The following is a 22,275-nucleotide window of genomic DNA, read 5'->3' on the forward strand; positions in this document are numbered from 1 at the left end:
ACTGTACTTAACTTAGTACCAGTGTTGAGCCTCCTAGCTTTATATCTCCTTCAAGGTAATATTTAACTCTCTATCCATTGACAGTGAACCTATTTTCAGGATCTTTACCTTGAAGTTCTATGTGCCCATAAGGTGATACACTAGTAATCACATAAGGTCCCTTCCAATGGGATTTGAGTTTTTCAGGAAATAATTTGAGTCTTGAGTTGAAGAGCAGGACCTTCTGTCCTGGTTCAAAGACTCTGGAAGATATTTTTCTGTCATGCCACCTTTTTGCCTTTTCCTTATAGATCTTTACATTTTCAAATGCATCTAAGCGGAATTCATCCAACTCATTTAGTTGGAGCAGTCGTTTCTCTCCTGCTGCTTTTGCATCAAGGTTGAGAAATCTAGTAGCCCAATAGGCTTTATGTTCTAGTTCCACTAGCAAATGATAGGACATTCCATATACCAGCTGATATGGTGAAGTTCCAATGGGGTTTTGAAAGCTATTCTGTATGCCCACAGAGCATTGATAAACCCAATTTTGTGGTTTATCTTGTACTTAATTTGGGGGATTTTATCAACTTTTCTCACATTTATTTAACGAAATTGCATGATTTTGTAATTCTCCCTAAATTTGTGCTTAAGTGTGAAAACATGCTTTTTAGGCCTTAAAATAGCTAAATTTAATTCACTTTAATTCCATTTGATGCCTTTATATGTTTGTTAAGTGATTTTAGGTTTAGAAGGCAAAGATTGGATTGAAGGAATGAAGAAAAAGCATGCAAAATGGGAGAACTCATGAAGAAATGAAGGAACCACAAAGCTGTCAATCCTGACCTCTTTGCACTCAATCGATCATAACTTGAGCTACAGAGGTCCAAATGAGGCGGTTCCAGTTGCGTTGGAAAGATAACATCCGGGGATTCAAAATGATATAAAATTTGCTTTAGTTACCTGGCGTTTAGAGATGCGTACGCATGCATGACGCGCACGCATCGCAGGAGCAGCGTGGGTCCATTTTAGCAACTCGTGGCCAGCGATTTCTGAAGCATTTTGGGCCCAATTTAACTCATTTCTGATGCTATTGAACCCAAGGATTGGGGGGGATGAACCAAGTAGTCATAGTTTAGTTTTCATCATGTTTTAGGTTAGAATTCTAGAGAGAGAAGCTCTCCTTTCTCTCTAGAATTTAGGGTAGTTTAGGTTTAATTCTCTTAAATCCAATTTTCAATTCTTCTTTAGATTTAGTTTTCCCTTTCAATTTCTTGTTATTACAACTTTGATCTTCTAGTTTTACTTATTAATTTCTTATTTTTCTCTCTTTTATGTTGATGAACCCTTGTTATATTTTACTTCCTTTTTAATGCAATTTCATGTTTTATGTTTCCTTCATGTTGATCTTGGTTGTTCTTGTTGAATTCTTGTGGATGCTAGTTATGGGTTTTGTTAATTCTTACATTTTGTGATGTTTACCTTTATTGCACACATGGTGTTTGATAGAATATTTTCTCTAGTTTTTTAGTAGTTTTCTTTACTCTTGGCCTAGGCTAAGGGAATTGAGTGACCTTGAGTCATTGGGTCTCAATGAATTGATGATTTGAGAACCCTATGTGGTCAATTTGATAACCATTGACACTAACCCACTACTAATCTAATTAGTAGATAGGTTAGGACTTATGGTTTGATGTTGATCAAGCCATTTGACGTACCTCAAGCTTAAGAGTATATATTATGTACTTAAAGCTCTTGGAGGGTAGACTTAATGAGCTTGGTTCCTCATAATTGTCAATATATGGTTTGTAGACAAGGATGGTGATCTCAATTACCTATGTCTAGCCAAGACTATTTTCCTTTCTTTCATTAATTAATTGTTAATTTACTTTTCTTGCCATTTATTTTCTTGCTAAAATATAAAATCAAACCCTTGTTCTTCATAGCCAATAATTGAGCACTTCATTGCAATTCCTTGTGAGACGACCCGAGGTTGAAATACTTCGGTTAAACTTTCATTGGGGTTTGTACTTGTGACAAAACCAAATTTAATTTGATTTGAGGATTGACTATCGATTTGGACTATACTAACAACGGATGTGGTGACCCTTATTGTGATTGTAAACAACCACCACCATATGCCTATGAACGACCTCCTCAACATAACTTTGAACCGCCATACTCACAAGCCTCTTACCACCAACCACCTCCATATGACCCCAACCCATATCTACCATACTAACCACCTTGTGAACCATATGAACCATATGAAGAACTACCCCAATTCAACCCCCAATATCCTCAAGAACCACCACCCCCATGTTATTACCAAGATGAGCCACCTCCAATGTATGAGAACTCTCAACCACAAGATGGATCACCTCCCATATTTGAGCAAATCATGGCTCAGTTTGCTAAAATTACTGCTACCTTGGAATCATGGGACTCATGCAACAAGCAAAGCATCTCCATGGATGAATGTGAGAAATCAACCGAAGAAAGGAGCATGAAGGAGATTTTAGAATCTCAACATGAGGACAAGAAGATGGGGTATGTCTTACAACAAGTGGAGGAGGAAAAGATTGTTAATGAAGAAGAATTGGTTGAAAACCTAGGCGAAGTTGAAGAAGAGGTGAATTTCAAGCTTGAGAACACTTCCACACCAAGTGATGTTGTTGAAGATTTTATGGAAGTTGTTGAACCTTCTTCCATTGAACTTGAAATTGATATTGAGAAGGATAATGTGCAACCTCCAAGGCATAGTATGAGTGATGAAAGATTAGAAGAGGTTGATCAAGAGATGGATTCAATCATTGAGAATTTCTTATCTACAATTGAATCCTCTCCTCTTGGGCTTGAAATTGAGATCAAAGAAGAAGATGCACAACTTCCCATGCCCTTGGTAAGCAATGAAGAAGAGGTTGAATTGGAAGGAAGCTACCAAGAGGAAGAGGTTGAAATTGAGGAAGCTTGTGAAGAGGTGGAGATAATCAAGGAAGAGCACAAGGAAGTGGAACTTGTAAGACCATTGGAGACACCCCTTCCTAAGTCACCATCCAACACAATATTCAAGTGGGTAAAATTTCTATCCCTAAGCTTTACTTTCTCACTTGAATATGGTTTGCTTGAGACGGATTGGCAACTTAGAGCTCTTTGTGGGGTTAAGAGCAAAAGGAAATTGATTAGTGGGTGAAAATGCCAATCAAGGTCCCTTATGGTTGGAAACTCAAGGTCTAAGTGCAACGGTTGGTATAGTCTTCAATTGAAGGGGTCTAGGAACATGCTTTGGTATTTACTTGAGAATTCGAATCACTTGCCACCCAAATGGAATTGTCTTGATCAACTTGAAGATGGGTGTAGAAACAAGATTTGGGATTCGGGTATATGAGGATCAACTTTGGGAGCTCTTAGCTTGTGAAGGACTCCATCAAGACTTGGTGAAACTTATTGGAAATCTTAGAGCACAATGGAGAACCAAGCATTGGTGGGAGTTCCAAGATGAGTTCAAGCATAAGCCACCATGACAAGGAGCTTCCCAAATGTCCAACTTAAGGACTTAAACTAAAAGTGCTAGGTGGGAGACACCCCACCATGGTAAACTCTTTCCATTCTCTTGTAAATATAACCAATAAATGAATTGAGTTTCCATTGTAGGTAGTTTTTCTTATTTTCTATACTCTTATACATTTTGCTTTGATTGATAGGTTGTTTGTTAAATTCATGTTTTGATTAGAGTAGTTGTTATTATATTGTATTTTGCTTGAAGTGTAAGTTTTGTTTGTTTTGTATTTGAAAATCTTTCACAAACAAAAAGATTTGTTGTTAAATTTATTTTTTGATTGTTTTAGAATGCTTGTAGATTAGGAGAGTGCTCTATTTCTATTCTTATTCTAAAAAAAACGGGGATGCACGCGTACGCGTACATCACGCGTACGCATCGATGCGTTGGTGCAGCATCCATGCCAAGGACCCGAGAGTTGTGCCAACTCTGGGCCAACTTTGTGCCTCGAGCCCGACTCTCAACCCACGCGGACGCGTACATTACGCGTACGCGTCCATGCACACATCCCCATCCACGCTTAGGCGCACCTGGTGCCTCCGCATCACTTGTCCACCCTGCCACCCCACGCGCATGCGTGGGCGACGCTTACGCGTCGCCTTCCGCGCCCTGTTTCCGCTGTTCTGCTCTGTTCTCTTCTCCTATTCTTTCTTCTTTCTTCTTTCTCATTTCTTCTTTCTTCCTCTTTCTTCTTCTCTCTTACTTTCTTACTTTCCCTTTTTAGTTTTTCACTTCTCATTTTCTTATTTTTATTCTCTTTTATATGTTGCAATTGTTTGTTTTTAATTCATTACATTTTAATCTTGTTTTGTAGTTTTTCCTTATTTTCTTTTTTAAGTCGCTTATTTCAATAATGGTGTTGAATTCTTTTACTCAATTGTTGAGAATTTCTTGGTTAATCTTGGTGCTTCGTGACTTGTTTGGCATTAATTGTAATATTTGCTCTACACACAAGATTAATGCTTTTGTCCTTCCTAACTCATGATCCCTTATTTTTGTACATTATTGTCATTGTGTTAGGATAGGGCCAAATACTCTCATGCTTATCCCTAATCTTGTTTGTGTCAATTTTTATTTGAACTTGATGCTCAACATGTTCTTCATGCTTTGACTTTACTCTTGCATCAAGTAGTAGTTGATATGCCCTTTGCCTATATTGCTTTCTCACTTACATGCGTAGCTAACATGTAGTGAGAACCTTACTCTTATTTTGCATTAGCCCCGCCTATGTTCTATTTGCTTTAATATCTTTGTTATAGGCTTAATTTTATTTCTTTTTCTCTCCTTTGAGGTTGGCCACCAAAAGAAGGAAAGGAAAAGCTTTTAATTGGGGACAACAAACAAGTTCATACGCATAACCCTTCGACCTTTTGTTTGCCTCAGCCCAAAAAGCAATTTTAATGGACTGATCAACCTCAAATTCAAGCTCAAAAAAGAAATTCTAATTCTTCTCTTTCATTCTTAATAAGTATTTTCCAAATTTTTTTGTATCCTCTAGTTTCAAAACATTCTTCACTTCTCTCGTGGTGTAATTTCTCACATCTTTTTCAATAAAACTTAACTCACAATGACCCCCTGCTGCTGTGACAAATGATTGTTATGTTTTACTTGGTCTGATTCTGACTTCCTCATTATTCTCAATTGTACGTTGTGTGGACATGCTTAATTTCCTGTGTTGTTTAAGCATCTCTGCTTGATTTGCACAGTAGGGATGTGAATAATGCAACACAACCTTCGAAATAATCTAAACACGAACGTTCTTCAATATGTGTATATAAATTCTTGTACGACAATTTAATCCAGCTGAGGGATTTGTCTTCTCAGTTGATGATATGTGCGATTTCAATTTCCCCTCTCTGCTACATGTAATCAATCGGTTCTTAATTTAATTTTTCTTCTTATTTGTACTCCGAATTCTTGTAGAAAACCTGCATCTTTCAAATAATCTTTCTAGAATTTTACAACATCTTCAAGCGTGTTAAAAGTCATCCCAACCTTTGGAACAAGCTACTCATCAACATCGCACATAAACTGCAAAATACAACAAAAATAGTCCACAATAGACCATATTAAAAGCCAGCATACACCGAAGCTCATCATCAAAAATAATAAAATTAGATTCAAAAGTCATCATCAAACAAAAACTAAATGATTCAACTACAGAATCATAAGCTACTAACAAACTACATTATCTAGATTCAAACTACACCTCACTACTTGATTCGATTCAAAACAATAATACAATTCACCCTCGTTCAATTGAAAAGTCTGAACCTATAAATACACCGAAAAGTTTTCACAATACACTAAAAGAATTCTGATATACATCAAAACGAGAAATGGAACAGATTTATCAGAACTCCTACATTACATTCAATTCAAACCATCAACGATGAACAACAAATTTCACAAATAAAAACAATATTATTCACCTACAGAATCATAAACTACTAACAAAAATATTAACTAGAATTGAACCACACCTCAGCCGCTTGATTGTATTTAAAACAATAATCCACTTTGCTTTGATTCAATTGATAATCTGAACTTGAATCATTCATTATCTTTAACAACGAGATAACTGTTTAAAACTGATTTCAGAGCTTGATTTAAAAAATGTAGAGTACGAAAAAAATTGCAAAAAATGAAGAAAAAGAATGCAGAGAATGAAGGGAGAGAAACGCAGAGATAGAAGAAAACGTAGATCGAAAACATTGAGAAAAATTCGAAAAAGGAAACGAAATTCTTTCAAAAAAGACAGTTATATATTCGCGCGTTAATTAAAAAATTAGTTAGATAGTGGCGCGTGAGGCGAATTAGGTTAAAAAGACTTGTATGGACTTATTTGTGTAAATGATTTATATGTGAAGAATATTTATTTTTCTTTTTATCTATTACTTTAATACTTAAATACTCAACGTTTAAATAAATGGAGCAATTATAGCAAGGATAAAAAAATAAGTTATAAACTTCTCTCTGTATGATACAATAAAGAGAGAAAATTAATTCCCAAAAAATATATCTAAAGTATGATTAAAAACAAATAAATAAGAGTTTTTAAAAAAATTTACTAAAATGATCATCAACTTGCTCAACGAGAATAGTCATGATGATGAGTAGTGAGTGATTGAGTATGAGCAAAATATGAAAGAGTAGAAGAATAATAATAACAAAGAAAAAGAAGGTGGAATATGATGATGAAACTTGAAATATGTTGATGGCATGGTTTCTTGAAAAATGTTGGTATTTATAATGTATTAGAAGAGTCCTTTCCTAAGATTTAGAACTTTCAACGTTCTATAGGTAGCCCTTTTCATGGTGCCAACAACCATGCTCTGATACCATTGTTAAGGGTTTTCTCACTAATTTCAGATTATCAAGAGGTACAGTAGTAGATAATTAACAATTAGAGCAGTAAAGGGTGAGAGATAGAAGATAGGGTAGAGGAAGGTTGAGGTATCAATGTGACACTCTCAATAAGTATTATTCAGAAAAGAAGTATGAAAAATGAGTCATGAAAGAAGATTTACTTGGCATTCGAGAGGCCAAACTATCCACTAAAGACCACAGCCCTCTCCAATTCGTCCAATAACTCTTCAATTATAGGAATCAGAAATTTGTCGGAATGGTGATTTTGTTGAGCGCCTGATAATCAATACAAAATCACCATCCGCCATCCTTTTTCTTCACAAGGATTATTGGACTAGAGAATGGACTAGTACTGGGTCTGATAATTCCTATTTGAAGTATTTTCTCAATTATCTTCTCCATTTCCTTCTTCTGATAGTGAGGGTACCGATAAGGGCGTATGTTAGGAATATCTAAATTCTCCTTTAATACTATGGCATGGTCATGTGATCTCCGAGGAGAAAGATCAGATGGGGACTGAAAAATTTTATTACTTACTTCTTTTTTTTTCCACCATTTTTAATACAACAATCATTTTTTTTATCTAGTCTTTTTGATCTTACACCCCTTAATTAATACAATATAACAACTTTAGTTTACTATTCTCCAAGAAAAATTCAACAATCCCACAATATATTTATTTAAAAATTGGATAATAAAAAAACTTACATACCTAAATTAAAAGAGAAGATAATTCAATCTCATTAAAAAAAATGTGATTAATTAGTTGGAGATATTTGTATTATAAGTTAAAATAAAAATTAGCTCATCACAATAGTTTTAATATTTTTTTTATCTACCACTAGACATGCTATTTGGTGCTCCAAATATAAATAAAATTTTAAAACCATGCACGTAAATAAAAGAATAAAAATTTGTGATTGGAGTTTTAAATAAAAAATATTCGATGAAAAGAAAGAGAAAAGTATTTTTTTTGTTGATTTTCATTTTATTTTAGAAATTATTATTAGCAAGAATATAATTAGATATTTGATTTGAGTATAATATGTAGGCATTTATGAATTAACTTACATGAGATTTTTTTGGATATTTTACGAGAAAAATAAAAATATTCACCTATAGTTATTCCATTAAAAATAATAGTCAATATTAAAATTTAATCATTTTTGGTACTCAAATCCAAATTTAATGAGAAATATTATATATCCTAAATAATTATATATCCTAACAATTATATACGCTGGCAAAAGTATTTTTATTATCAACTTTTTTTTGTTTACATTAACTAAATCGTGATCATTAAAAAAGTTACTAACTTTTATTATTTTTATTTTTTATATGAATTATTAATTTTGAATATTTATTTTTAAATAAAGAAATATTTTTTTTAGAAGATTCTAATTTTTTAAATATTTACTGATTTACTTATGTCCTTAATAGCAATTTTTTATAAAATATATTTAAAGTTAAAATTTAATAATAATATTTTAGGATAATGTAATTTATGAAAGAAAATAGAGAAGATTTTATATATGAAATTGAATTTGTCTGATACTCTGATTTATTATCACAAGTGAGTTAGCTGTGAGTTGGAGATCATAATATAGTTGTATCAGCAAATAGTTAGAGGTTATAATATAACTGTATTAACAGATAGTTTTATTTAAATAATATAGTCAAATATGCAAGTATGTAACACATATTTTTTTATTAGGCGCCTATTACTAGTTTTCATTCACCGCTATTTCTTCTCACGCACATGTGTCGCTAAACTATAAATCATTCGTTCTTTGTCTTAATTCATTGTTATCTTTAATTCTCTCATCATCTTCGTCTCAGTCCTAAACTGCACATGTATTACTTTCTAAAATTAGTACTTGTTGCTCAACACATATAAGCTCTGCACGTAATTAAAATTTTAAGTGTTTCTTTTGAATCTAAAAAAATTTATAGATAGTCATAGTAATGTTATTTAAATCAAATTTATGGTTGTTTTTGTATCTTATTTTTATCAATCATAATTTTGAGAAAAAATTAAGTTGATACCAGTTTTCACTCACCCTATTTCTTCTCACGCACGTGTTACTAAATTATAAATCGATTCGATTTTTATCTCAACCGATTCTCACTCCTAGTTCTCTCATCACCTCTCAATCTTTATCTTAATCTTAAACTACACATATGTTCCTCTCCAAAACCAACACCTGTCACTCAATGCATATAAACTCTGCATATAATTATGTATAAGAAATTAAAAATCTTACGTACTTCTTTTGAACGTGAAAAAAATTCATAGATAATCATAGTAATATTATTTAGATCAGATTTATGGTCGTTGTTTTCTATTTTCCATTTCGATCAATGTAAAAAAAAAAAAAAAGTTGAGTTGATACCAATTTTAACTCACCGTTAATTTTTTTTTACGCACATGTCACATGTGTCACTAAACTATACTATAAATCAATAGTTCTTGATCTCAACCTATTCTCACGGCTAGTTCTCTCATTACCTCTCAATCTTTATCTCAAGTCTCAAACCTAAATTATACATATATTATTCTCTAAACCAGATTATTCTCTAAAATTAGCACCTGTTACTCGTTGCATATAAATTTTGCATGTCATTAAAACTCTTAAATGCTTCTTTTGAATATAAAAAAAAACTTTATAGATAGTCATAGTAATATTATTTAGATCAGATTTATGGTTATTTTTTATCTTCAATTTTGATCAATATATTTATAATAAAAAAAATTGAGTTGATAAGATAAATAAAGTAGCCAAAATATTTAATTTCTCTATTAAATAAATGATCATGTATTAATTTTTGATACATGATTTAAATTAAAAGTGTTATCTTTATTAAAGAGTGTTGTTATATTCTTAAAATTATTAATTCAACTCTGATACCAATTTTTTAATTCATTTAAAATTTAATTTTTTAACCAAAATTTTATTTGAGTATTATTTTATTTTTTATTATTTTTTATAAATTTTATAATATTATTTTTCTGCTCTCATTTCATTATATTTTGATTTTTTTTTATTTTGTGAATTTAATAAATTTTTACAAGTTGAGTTTTTATTTATAATTTTTATAATATTTTTAATAATTTTTTTTATTTTTAAAGGATCATATTTTAATTTACTAATTTTTATTGCTAATTGTTTTATTTTTCAAATATTTAAATAAAATTTATTGTAAAATTAAGATTTAAAAAAATTTATTTTATATTAATTTAAAAATTGTAATGTTATTTAAATTAATAATAATTAAAATTATTAATATAATTATTTATTTTCTTAAATGTTTAATTTTACTGATAATTTATATTTTATTATTAATCTACGTATTTTAGAATACGCATTTTAATTGTGATTAAATAAATAATAAAAAAAATTATTTTTATCATTGTTATACAAATGATACCTACTTATTATTTTCTATGAGTACTTGATTTTTGGTCTTAAAAATTAAAAATAAAGGCAACTAGATCTTAAAAAAATATAAGTACTCTAGTAGTTAAGTTTAATTTTTTAATTTTTTATTTAATTAACAAAAACTTTATATATTTTTTTAAAAATTTAGAAGAAAAAAGAAAAAATATTTTAAAAAAAATATTTATAAGTACTCCAGTATTTTATCCTCGTCGCCTTCTGATTTTCTGTTCATGATTTTTTGATTTATTTGTTTGTTGGATTCATGATTTTGATTTATTTGTTTGTTGGATTCGTGATTTTGATTTTTTATTTTTTGAGGTTATTTATTCATGATTTTGATTTTTGATTTTTTGAGATTTTTTATTCATGATTTTTTGCTAAATTCATGATTTTCTGAGGTTATTTTGGATTCATGATTTTTTATTTTCTGAGGTTATTTATTTCAAAAGTATGATTAAAAAAAATAAATAAGAGTTTTTAAAAAAAAAAATTACCAAAATGATTATCAGCTTGTTCATCGAAAATAGTCATGATGATGAGTAGTGAGTAATTGAGTATGAGCAAAATATGAAAGAGTAGAAGAAGAATAATAACAGAAAAAGGAGGTAGAATATGACGATGAAACTTAAGATGTGTTGATGGCATAGTTTCTTAAAAAATGTTAGTATTTATAATTTATTAGTCCTTTTCTAAGATTCAAAACTTCCAAAGTTCTTATCTGAAATGAAAAGTCTCGTTACTTACTTCTTTTTCTTTTGTTTTTTCATCATTTTTAATACAACAATCATTTTTTTAATCTAGTCATTTTAATCTTATACCCTCTAATTAATACAGTATAACAACTTTAGCTTACTATCTTCTAAAAAAAGTTCAACAATTTCACAATATATATTATTTAAAAAAATAGATAATATAAAAAAATATACACCCAAGTCAATTCAATCTCATTGAAAAGAATGTGATTAATTAGTTAAAAATTATTGTATTGTTAGTTAGAATGAAAATTAGTTTATCACAATAATTTTAATATTTTTTATCACTAAGCATGCGATTTAGCACTCTAAATATAAATGAAATTTTAAAATTATGCACTAAATAAAACAATAAAAATTTGTAGTTGGAGTTTTAAATAAAAACTATTAAAAGGGAAGAAAGAGAAAAATGTTCTCCCCATACTCAATTAAAAGGTTGCAGGTTCGAGTCTCATATTTTTGGTAAAAAAAAATGTTCTTTTTGTTGGTTTTGATTTTATCTTAGAAATTATTATTAACAAGAATAATTAGATATTTGACTTAAGTATAATATGTAGGCATTTATGAATTAACTCACATGAGATTTTTTATAATATTTTATGAGAAAAATAAAAATATTCACCTATAGTTATTCCATTAAAAATAATACTCAATATTAAAATTTAATAATTTTTGGTATTCAAATCCAAATTTAATGAAAACTGTTATATATAGTTATACACCAAATAATTATATATCCTCAACAATTATATACTCTGACAAAAGTATTTTTATTATCAACTGTTTTTTTTATATTAACAAAATCATGATCATAAAAAAGTTACTAACTTTTATTATTTTTATTTTTTATATGAATTATTAGTTTTGAATATTTATTTTTAAACGAAGAAATATTTTTTATTTTTTAAAAGTTTTTAATCTTTTAAATATTTACTAATTTATTTACATCCTTAATAATAATTTTTTGTAAAATATATTTAAAGTTAAAATTTAATAATAATATTTTAGAATAATATAATTTATGAAAAAAAAATTAGAGATGATTTTATATATGAGGTTAAATTTGTCTGATACTCTGATTTATTGTCACAAATGAGTTAGCTGTGAGTTGGAGGTCGTAATATAGTTGTATCAGCAAATAGTTAGAAGTCAAAATATGGCTGTATCAGCAGATAGTTTTATTTAGATGGTATAGTCAAATATGCAAGTATGTAAAATATATTTTTTTTATTAGAGGCATACTTTATCATCGCTATTTCTTTATTATCAGTTTTTATTCACCGCTATTTTTTCTCACATATGTGTCACTAAACTATAAAATCGCTCGTTTTTTATCTCAACCCATCTTAATTCTCTGTCATCTTCGTCTCAATCCTGAACTGTACGAGTGTTACTCTCCAAAATCAATATCTATCACTCAATACATATAAACTCTGCACGTAATTAAAATTTTAAGTGCTTCTTTTGAATCTAAAAATCTTATAGATAATCATAGTAATGTTATTTAGATCAGATTTATAATTGTGTTCTATCTTCAATTTTTCTTAATGTATTCATAATTTTCAAAAAAAAATTTGAGTTGATACCAATTTTCACTCCTCTATTTCTTTTCACGTAATGTGTTACTAAATTATAAATAGATTCGTTCTTTCTCTCAACCGATTTTCACTTTTAGTTCTCTCGTCATTTATCGATCTTCATCTCAATTTTAAATTACACATATGTCACTCAATGTATATAATCTCTGCACATAATTATATAAGAAAAATTAAAAATGTTACGTGTTTCTTTTGAACATGAAAAAACTTTATAGACATAATAATGTTATTTAGATCATATTTATGGTTATTTCCTATCTTCATTCTTGATCAATATAAAAAAAGAAAATTAAGTTAATACCAATTTTCACTTACTGCTAATTTTTTTCTCACGCACATATGTCACTAAACTATACTATAAACCGATTGTTCTTGATCTCAACCCATTCTCACCGATAATTCTCTCATCACCTCTACCTCTCGATCTTCATCTCAATCCTAAACTGTACATATATTACTCTTCAAAATCAACACCTGTTACTCATTGCATATAAGCTCTGCATGTAATTAAAAATCTTAAGTGCTTCTTTTGAACATAAAAAAAATTTATAGATAGTTTCAGCTGTAGTTTTCACTCCTGCTTTAACTGAATTGGAAAGGAGAGTTAATGTTGTTGGAGTTGTTGAGGATGTCACCGATAGGAGCGACCCCTATCCAGAGAAGGAGAAGGCGGCTGTAGAGATAGAGTCTTTACGGGCAATGAAAGCGGTAGGTCAAGTGAAACATTCTATCTTTGTCAGGCTTAAGCTATAGTCATAGTAATATTATTTATAACAAATTTATAGTTGTTTTCTATCTTCAGTTTTGATTAATGTATTTATAGCAAAAAAAAAAAAAAAAAGTTGAGTTGATAAAGTAAATAAAGTAGTCGATGATGTGACATTAGTCAAGACCATTATTATGTAATGGAGTTTATTCAGCAAATACAACGACAAAATTTAAAAGCATAGGTTTAAACCTTACCTGATACTGATAGCAAAGATTTAAGCTATGTTTAAATAGTCTTTAAAATAAAGATGTTTAATTTTTTCTATTAAATAAATGATCATGTATTAATTTTTGATACATGATTAAATTAAAAGTGTTATCTTTATATTAAAGAGTGTTGTTATATTCTTAAAATTATTAATTCAATTCTGATACCAATTTTTAATTTATTTAAAATTAAATTTTTTAATAAAAATTTTATTTGAGTAATATTTTTTTATTACTTTTTATAAATTTTATAATATTATTTTTCTGCTCTCATTTCATTATATTTTGATATTTTTTCTATTTTGTGAATTTAATAATTTTTTATAAGTTGAGTTTTTATTTATAATTTTTATAATTCTTTTAATAATTTTTTCTGATTTTTGAAGGTTTATAGTTTAATCTACTAATTCTTATTGTTAATTATTTTATTTTTAGTCTAATAATTTTTATTTATTTTTAAAATATTTAAATAATATTTATTATAAAATTAAGATTTAAAAAAAATTATTTTATATTAATTTAAAAAATTAATATTATTTAAATAATATAATTATTTCTTTTTTAAAATTTTTAATTTTACTAATAATTTATATTTTATTATTAATCTACTTATTTTAGAGTACGCATTTTAATTGTGACTAAATAAATAATTAAAAAATTATTTTTTATCATCGTTGTTGTACGTATGATACTTTATTTATCATTTTTTACAAGTACTTAGCTTCTGGCCTTAAAATTAAAAATAAAGGAAACTAGGTTTTAAAAAAACATAAGTACTCCAGTATTTTATAATAAGTTATGTTATGTATATTTTATTACATGCCATCAAGGTACAAGTATTTAATAATAAATACCAAGAGTATTTTATTAAATTAAATAAATTATAGTCTTCTAGGTTATATAATTTTTAATTTTAATCTTTCTAACAAATTATATAATTTTTAGTATTATGTTCTTAAAAGAGTTTAAAATGCTTATGATTTGATTTTGATTTTTAATTTTATTGTTTATCTATGTATGATATTGTAGCTATATAACAAAAATATACAATACTGGTCAATAAAACAAAATATTTAAGTTTTGGGACAAATAAAAAAATACAAAAAATTAAAAAATATTAAATATTAAAAATTTATTTAATTAACAAAAATTTTATATATTTTTTTAGAAATTTAGAAGAAAAAAAAGGAGAAATATTTAAAAAAAAATAAATTGTGTTTAGTGATTATTATATTTCTCTTTTATTCCTTGAAATTTTAAATTACAAATTAAGTAAATATATGAAAGTATAATTAGAAAGGTTTTCAAAGTTTTCAAGTAGATGAATTAAAAATATATAAAATAACTTTTAATTGGTTGTTAGCAAATTTAAGTTTGTCATTACGACAAGAGTTAGTAAAATATTATTTGTTGCTAATCAAATAATGCATAGCTTAGTTGGAGAATATTTTCAAAATATTATTAATTTGATATATATTTTAAAAATATTTATAATTAATTTTTTATTATATTTTATTTATTGTGAATAAAAATAAACAAACGTGATATTTTTAAATAACAAATATTTTAAATATACTTTAGTAATTAACTATGTCTCAATTTTAAGTAAGCTTCATAATTTTTTAGAATAATAATTTTTATTTTATGTTTCACAAAAAAAAAATTATTTTTTATTAAAAAAATGTTTTTGGAATTATAATTATTCACAAGCTAGTAAAGTACGTTATCAACCATGCTGAAGTACTTATGGTGTATGGATCTATGCTTAGGTTGACAGTATCAGCGAATATAATCTGACAATAATAGTAGTATTTAGCTTTTGAATTTTGACCTATGGATACATATACAATAAAGTGAATTATAAGGTATAGAGCAAAAGTCATACAGATTTAAAGATTTGCTTACTTAAACCACATTTTCTAAAGCCACACTTTTCATTTAAAACCGTAGTTCCTCACAAAGAAAAGCGTCACCTAATGGAAAAAAGTAAATTAGAAGATTTAAGAGAAGAAATAATTAAGTTATCAAAATTAATAGATAAAAATTTAATGATTTTAACTAATGTTAACTGTAATGACACCGAATTCTTAAAATCAATACAAAATGATTTTTCTCAAAATCTTTATTTTACTATAAGTTTTATTGAAAGACTTCAAAAACCTGAAAAAACTTATTTTTCACACGGAATTTCTAAAAAATGTTATCATGGAAATGATTCCCCACATCTTTATCATACTTTTAACCCACAATTAAATTCTATAGTAGATATGTTTGAAGAAATATTAGTATCCATAAAATTTCAAAGAAATAAGGAAAAAGAGAATCCAAAGAAGAAAATCTTCAAAATATAATCAATATAATAGATTTAAAAGTAAAACCACCACTAAAATTATGAATATTGAAGAAAAATTAGAAGAAGTTACAATGCTTTTTAAACAATTAAAAATGGCTCAAGAAAATAATATTATGGAACAGAGATTTCAAATAGAAGAAGAATTAGTAAATTCTAAAAATATAGAAAATGAAGAACACATTCTAGATTATTCAAGTGACGAAGAACCAGCAATTCCAATACAAGTAAAAAATGAAGCTGGAACATCTAAGGATAATCAATCTCAATTTAAATGGGAAACAGGTTTTGATAATTATGCTTTTAAAAAAGGGTTTATAAATAAAGATTCAAAATATACAAAAATACCATCAAAATACGTTCCTAAAATCCAGGAAATGGAAGGAGAAAGAATGCTCGATTTAGACTGTAAAAAGAACGAAAAAGAAATTTTCGAAAACTGGTTGAATTCCTTTTTATTAGAAGCCTTTACTAATCCAAAACTTAGTGCATTGTCTGGAAGAGACATTTGGAATTACATAGGGTTTCATACTAAAGGAACTATAAGAGATTATATGACATCAATAGAAAACCAAATAATAGAAGAATTAGAAACAAAAACAACAGCTTATGATAAGATATTATATATAATGATGATTCTATATAAAGAATTTTTTGGAAAAAATATTATAGATCATAGACAAGAAGTCTATAATAAAGAATATCAAGAAGCAAAAAACCATTTAGCTAATATTCAGATATATGATTTATGTAATGTGGAGTCTTATATATGTGAATATAGAATACATTATTACAAATTAAAAGAAGAAGATAAAAATCATTATCTTAGTATGTATATAACAAAACTTCCATATCCTGCTAATGAATTTATAATGGGAAGATTTATAAGAGAAATAAATAGAGGGACAATTGAAAATAATTTTGGTGGAGCAACCTCTGCATTAAGAGAGGAAATAAAAGAACGTTGTATGCAAGAAGCAACTCAAAAAAGATTTGCAAATATAATTAGAATTTGCTGTCAAGATAATGAAGAGATACCTCAAAAATATGGTCTTAATAAAAATTTTCAAAGAAAAAGAAAATATCAATTTAGAAAAAGAAAATACTATCCAAACTGGAGAAAAAAGAGAATGGAGTTCGTCTACAACGCATTAGATCAAGAAATTCAAAAATATGAGCAAGAGCTCGAAAAATGCAAGCATTGTCAGCAAATAAGGACACAGATCCAATCTCTCAAGAAGGCCATTGAAGCAATGAAATCAACACAACAAGCAGAATCATCAGAGTTCAGCCAGCTAAGCATGGTGGACAAATCAGGTGAAGAAAAAATTTCAGAAAATAAAACAATTGCTGAAATCATTAAAAAATCCACCCAAGATAAAAAATATTATGTAATTTATAATGGCCCCATGAAAGGAGTATATGATGCCTGAAAAAAAGCAGCACCATTCACACACCAGTCAAGGATAATTCATAAAGGAGGGTTTCTAACACTGGAAGAGGCAAAGAAATCCTTCAAGGAATATGAAGCTCTCCATCCAGAGCAAACCCTAAAAAGAGCAGATAAAGCTCCAATTCAAACCCAGAGAACAGGGATAATAAGAAACATTCCTACAAGGGCTGAAATCAAGGAAAAGAAAAGGGTCTGTAGATCAAATCTCAGAGAAACCCTTAACATAGTCCTGAATTGGACTGAAGAAAAAAGGGCAATTTTGGGATATTATCCTATTGCCAAAGAACAGCTAACGAAGCTGGTTATATTTCCAGATGCTTCCCCATCTGACACCTATCAGTTTTTCCAATATGGATTAATTGATACAATTTTAATTTTTAATGATCTAAAAATTATTAGTGAGTTTCCTACAGGATTCGTTGATGCAGTAAAGAGATTTAAAAATATGATTGACAATGTAAATCCAAGGGATATATCCCTAAAATTTACAAACAGTCAACCTATTTTTAATGAAGAAGAAGAATGCTTGGTTCCAGCACACCAAGTAATATTCATGTCCGTCTTCCCAGGAAATTTTCAACCAATTAATCAGATTCAAGACTTAACAATTTACAGTCATGAAGGAAGGCTAACTAGCACATTAGCAAGGGTCTTTGAAAGAACTCAAAAAATAACGAAGGAATCTCACACAAGGATTAATTATAAAAGTAGAAATACTCTACTTGTGTCCAGTAAAAGAAATGAAATTGAAGAAAGAGAGATGAGACTCTTGGTAGAATTTGAATCAGCATTCTACAACTTATCTGGATTTTTAGAAAAGCTCTCCGAAGGGATAAAGAGGAATCTCTGCTATTTGATAAAAGACAGAGAAGACCACAAGTGCCAGCTATGTGCCTCAGAAATATCTGAAGAAAGCAATAATGAAACAGAATCAACTCACATGATGAAGGAAGGAGACAATGCATCTGAAGGTCACATGATAAAAGAGGAGGACAGTGCATCTAAAGCATCTCTCAACATTATTGCATAATGACGTAAGCGCTTAGGTCATAGAGCACCAACAATGTAGCTGGTGCAAAAGAACAAACAATGACGTAAGCAATGACGTCATAAGAAGGGTAAGGATGGGAATTGTCCATCAAACCCAGCTATTATAAATAGGTTGTTTAGGCAATTGTAAAGGCATCAGAAAATAGAAAGCAGGAGGCAAAGAGTACTCACATGCTAGGAGAGCAAGGAGGAAGCTGCCGAGGCGATTCTATAGTCTGACAAAGAATTCCCTTAGGGAAAAATAGTTCTAAACTCCCCTCTGGAGTTAGTATCTACAATCTCCCCTCTGGAGATAAAAACACCTTATGTAAAATATACTAAATAAATGAAGTTTTTCTCCAGAAAGGTATGTCTTTATTCTAGTCTTTCAATTATGAATTATTTAGAAAGTTTAGAATTAACAGAAGAATCTGATTATTATAGATTAACTGCTTTATTAGATAATGAAAAGCAGGCTGTTCTAAAAACAGAATTAAATCTCAAATCAAATAAAAATTTTAATAAACAAAATCCTTTAAAAGAAGTTTTTAATAGAAAAAATATAATATACTATGGAAAAATTCAACTTGAAGCCCCTATAAAGATAAAATCCGCCAATGGAGAACTTGAAATAGCTTTGATAAATGATGAGGAATTGAGTAAACAGATTGAGAAAATTAAGGATCAACAAAAAAGATCTAAAATTGGATGGATTCATATTAGTACTATACAAGTCTTAATCAAATCTACATATATGAAAGAAATTAATTCTCCAATAAGCCTAGCAATCTGTGACAAAAGAATTACTGATGACCCTATAGATCAAATAATTGGAATTGTTCATGGAAACTTGGCAAACGTAAATGTTAAATTCAATGCCCATCTTGGATACGCTATACCTTTATCAACTGAAAATCTTGGAAGATCTATAAGTTTGGCTTATAAATTTCACAGAAAGAATCTAATGGAACAAGATGATGAACCATTTTCAATTACATATGCAATAAATTATGCTTTAACAAATAGCCATCATAGTATAATATTTAAAAACAGAGAAAGAATTTACGTCGATGAATTATTTCAAAAAATTGTAAAAACAGAAATACCAAAGTATAAAGCTATTGAAAACCCAGTTCTATTATTAAAAGAACCATCAGGAAAATTAGTTTCATCGAATTTTCAAATAAGAGAATCTAAAATTAATAGCCCTTTAAGTTTATCTAAGTTAAAAATTGAAGAAGAAAATTCCGAAATAAAAGAATTAACAAAAAAGGTCGAAAAATTAAATGAAACCCTAAACACTAAATTATGACAATAAATAAAGAAGAAATATATATAACTTATCAAGACAAGAAACAAGAGCTCTTTGAAAGAGAAAATCGTTTAAATTATTTACAGTTTTCTGAAATAAATCAAAGAGCATTTGAAGCTCTAAAAATAATTTATGACAAGTTAAAAAGAGAAGTTGAAGAGCTAGAAAAATTAATAGAGTCTCTAGAAAATAGTGATGAATCGATGATAGAATTTGCAGAGATTTTAAATGAAGCATAAAAAAATTGAAAAACCGGAAAATAAAATAAAAAGAAAAAGGGCGGAAAAATTAAAAAGTAAAATAAAAGAGTATGAAAGGGAACTAAATAATCTTCAGATTGAAATTGATGACCTTATAATAAAAAGGATAGAAATAAGAATAAATATAAACAAGTTGGAATTAAACTTAAAAAACTTATAAATGCCTGAAAAACCATATTATGACTTAAAAGAATTAAAGCTGTTAAAAGAAAAAATGGAGAATGAAGTTGAAAAATTAAAAAGGTATTTAGAAACAATAGAAAGTGTAGAAATAAAAGAAGTTTTTGAGGATCTGAGAAATTATATTAAAGAAAAAGACAAACAGATAAAAGATTTTATATACAATAATCCATGCAAAAAAGAATATTATAAGCTAAAACAAGATTGAAAAACTATAAAAATCAAAATTAAAAATATACATCAAGGTCTAGTAATAGATAATCATACAAAAGAAATAGTAAAAATGGTTAAAAAAAATTGGTATCAGAGCCAAGTTAACGATTAAGGGTAACACTTTTAGTGACACGCTTTTCAGCCACAAAAAGACAAAAATCTGTACACCCACATCTGTACACTAGAAGGACCATACAATAAATATAACATTCTTACGTGGAGATTCAAATTAAATATATCAATATCATAATAGACATTGTTTATTTATACAAATTCTTAGTTGTTTGGTACTCTACAACCCCCCAAGTAATATTTAGAGGAGCAACAATTTTGAGTTTGACTTTACCGTTGGAGAAAGAAGCCAGGGACAGTGGCTTAGTCGATTTGACATTGCGAGGGAACATGCACACCGAATAACGATCTCTCACAAAGTGAAGATCAACGTCGAAGTGTTTCGTTCGGCTATGTAAAATTGGGTTGGGGTCGAGTACAACAGTCGGAAGGTTATCACAGAAAATAGTGGGGAAGATCAGAAGAGAGATCCCGAGTTCAAGTAGATTATTGAGCCACACAATCTCAACAGCAGAGGAGCGGCTCACTGTGTTCTGCTTCCGACTCGACCAAATGATGGGATTAGAGCAAAGAAAAACGCAATATCCACTCATGGACCATCGATCTTCGAGATCATATGCTCAATCAGAATCTGCGAAAGATAAAATCCGAAAGTCAGAGGTCTTAGAGAATAAAATTCCATTATTAGAACAACCTGATAGATCGAAAAATTCATTTAAAGTCAACCCAGTGTTGTTGAAGAGGTCTTTGTAAGAATTGACTAATGCAATTCACTAAATAGGCAATTTCTGGGTGTGTTAGAACAGCATATTGTAAGCCACCTACAGGAGATCTAAACAATGCAGGATCATCAAATTTATCAATTTCTTGAGAAGTAAGTTTAACAGTGGAAAGCATGGGAGTAGGAACAGGTGTAGAGTGAGAAATATGTACTTCAGAGAATGAAAGTCTAGAAATCTCAAGCCCAAGGAAATAATTAACATGTCCAAGGTCTTTGAGAGCAAACAGTGAGTTTAATTGATTGATTAGCATGCTGATATCATTATTATTGCTACCTGTAATAACAATATCGTCAACATAGGCAAGAATAAAAATAGTAGAAGTAGTAGTAAAGCGAGTAAAAAGAGATGGATTACTATGAAAACCAAAATTAGATAAAGTTAGTGAGAGCTTATTATACCAAGCATGAGGCGCCTGTTTGAGGCCATATAAGGCACGAATAATAAGCTTGCAAACCTGTGTAGAGTCTTGAGAGACAAAGCCAGAGGGTTGTTGCATGTTAAACTATTTCATCCAAATCTCCATTAAAGAACTGCCTAAGAGGCCAACTTCAAGACAAGGCAATTGACAAAACAGTTCTTATAGTGGCTGGCTTAATTACCAGACTGAATATTTGAGCATAATTGATGCCTTCTTGCTGATGACATCCCTTCGCCACTAACCTTGCCTTATATTTAAGGATTGTGTTGTCAGGAGCACGTTTTATAGTGAAAACCCACTTGCTGGCTATGATAGTGGCATTAGGAGGTGGGTGAACCAAAGTCCAAGTATGATTCTTCATAAGGGCGTCATACTCTTCTCTCATTGCCTGAATCCAATGAGGAGAGGATAAGGTTTGCTTTACTGATGTTGGAATGGTTTGAACAAGATCAAGTTCAGAGGCTATGACTTGGAATGTGCGAGGCTTGGAGGTCCCAGCCTTGGATCGAGTAGTCATTGGATGAACATTATGAGTAT

At 29.0% G+C, this 22,275-nt stretch overlaps 1 long non-coding RNA gene across 2 annotated transcripts in view; it reads left to right on the forward strand.

Moving 5' to 3' along the window:
• LOC107606808 (uncharacterized) overlaps positions 1 to 13,547 on the forward strand; it is a 67,130-nt gene extending 53,583 nt beyond the window's left edge. For both annotated transcript variants that reach the window (XR_015892403.1, XR_015892404.1), the window contains exon 5: positions 13,518 to 13,547. This is a non-coding gene — a long non-coding RNA (uncharacterized LOC107606808). The remainder of the gene's footprint in view (positions 1 to 13,517) is intronic.
• The last annotated feature ends 8,728 nt before the right edge of the window (positions 13,548 to 22,275 follow it).

Source organism: Arachis ipaensis, chromosome B7 (genome assembly GCF_059453495.1).
Source record: "Arachis ipaensis isolate K30076 ecotype BB chromosome B7, ASM5945349v1, whole genome shotgun sequence".
NCBI classification, from domain to species: domain Eukaryota; kingdom Viridiplantae; phylum Streptophyta; class Magnoliopsida; order Fabales; family Fabaceae; genus Arachis; species Arachis ipaensis.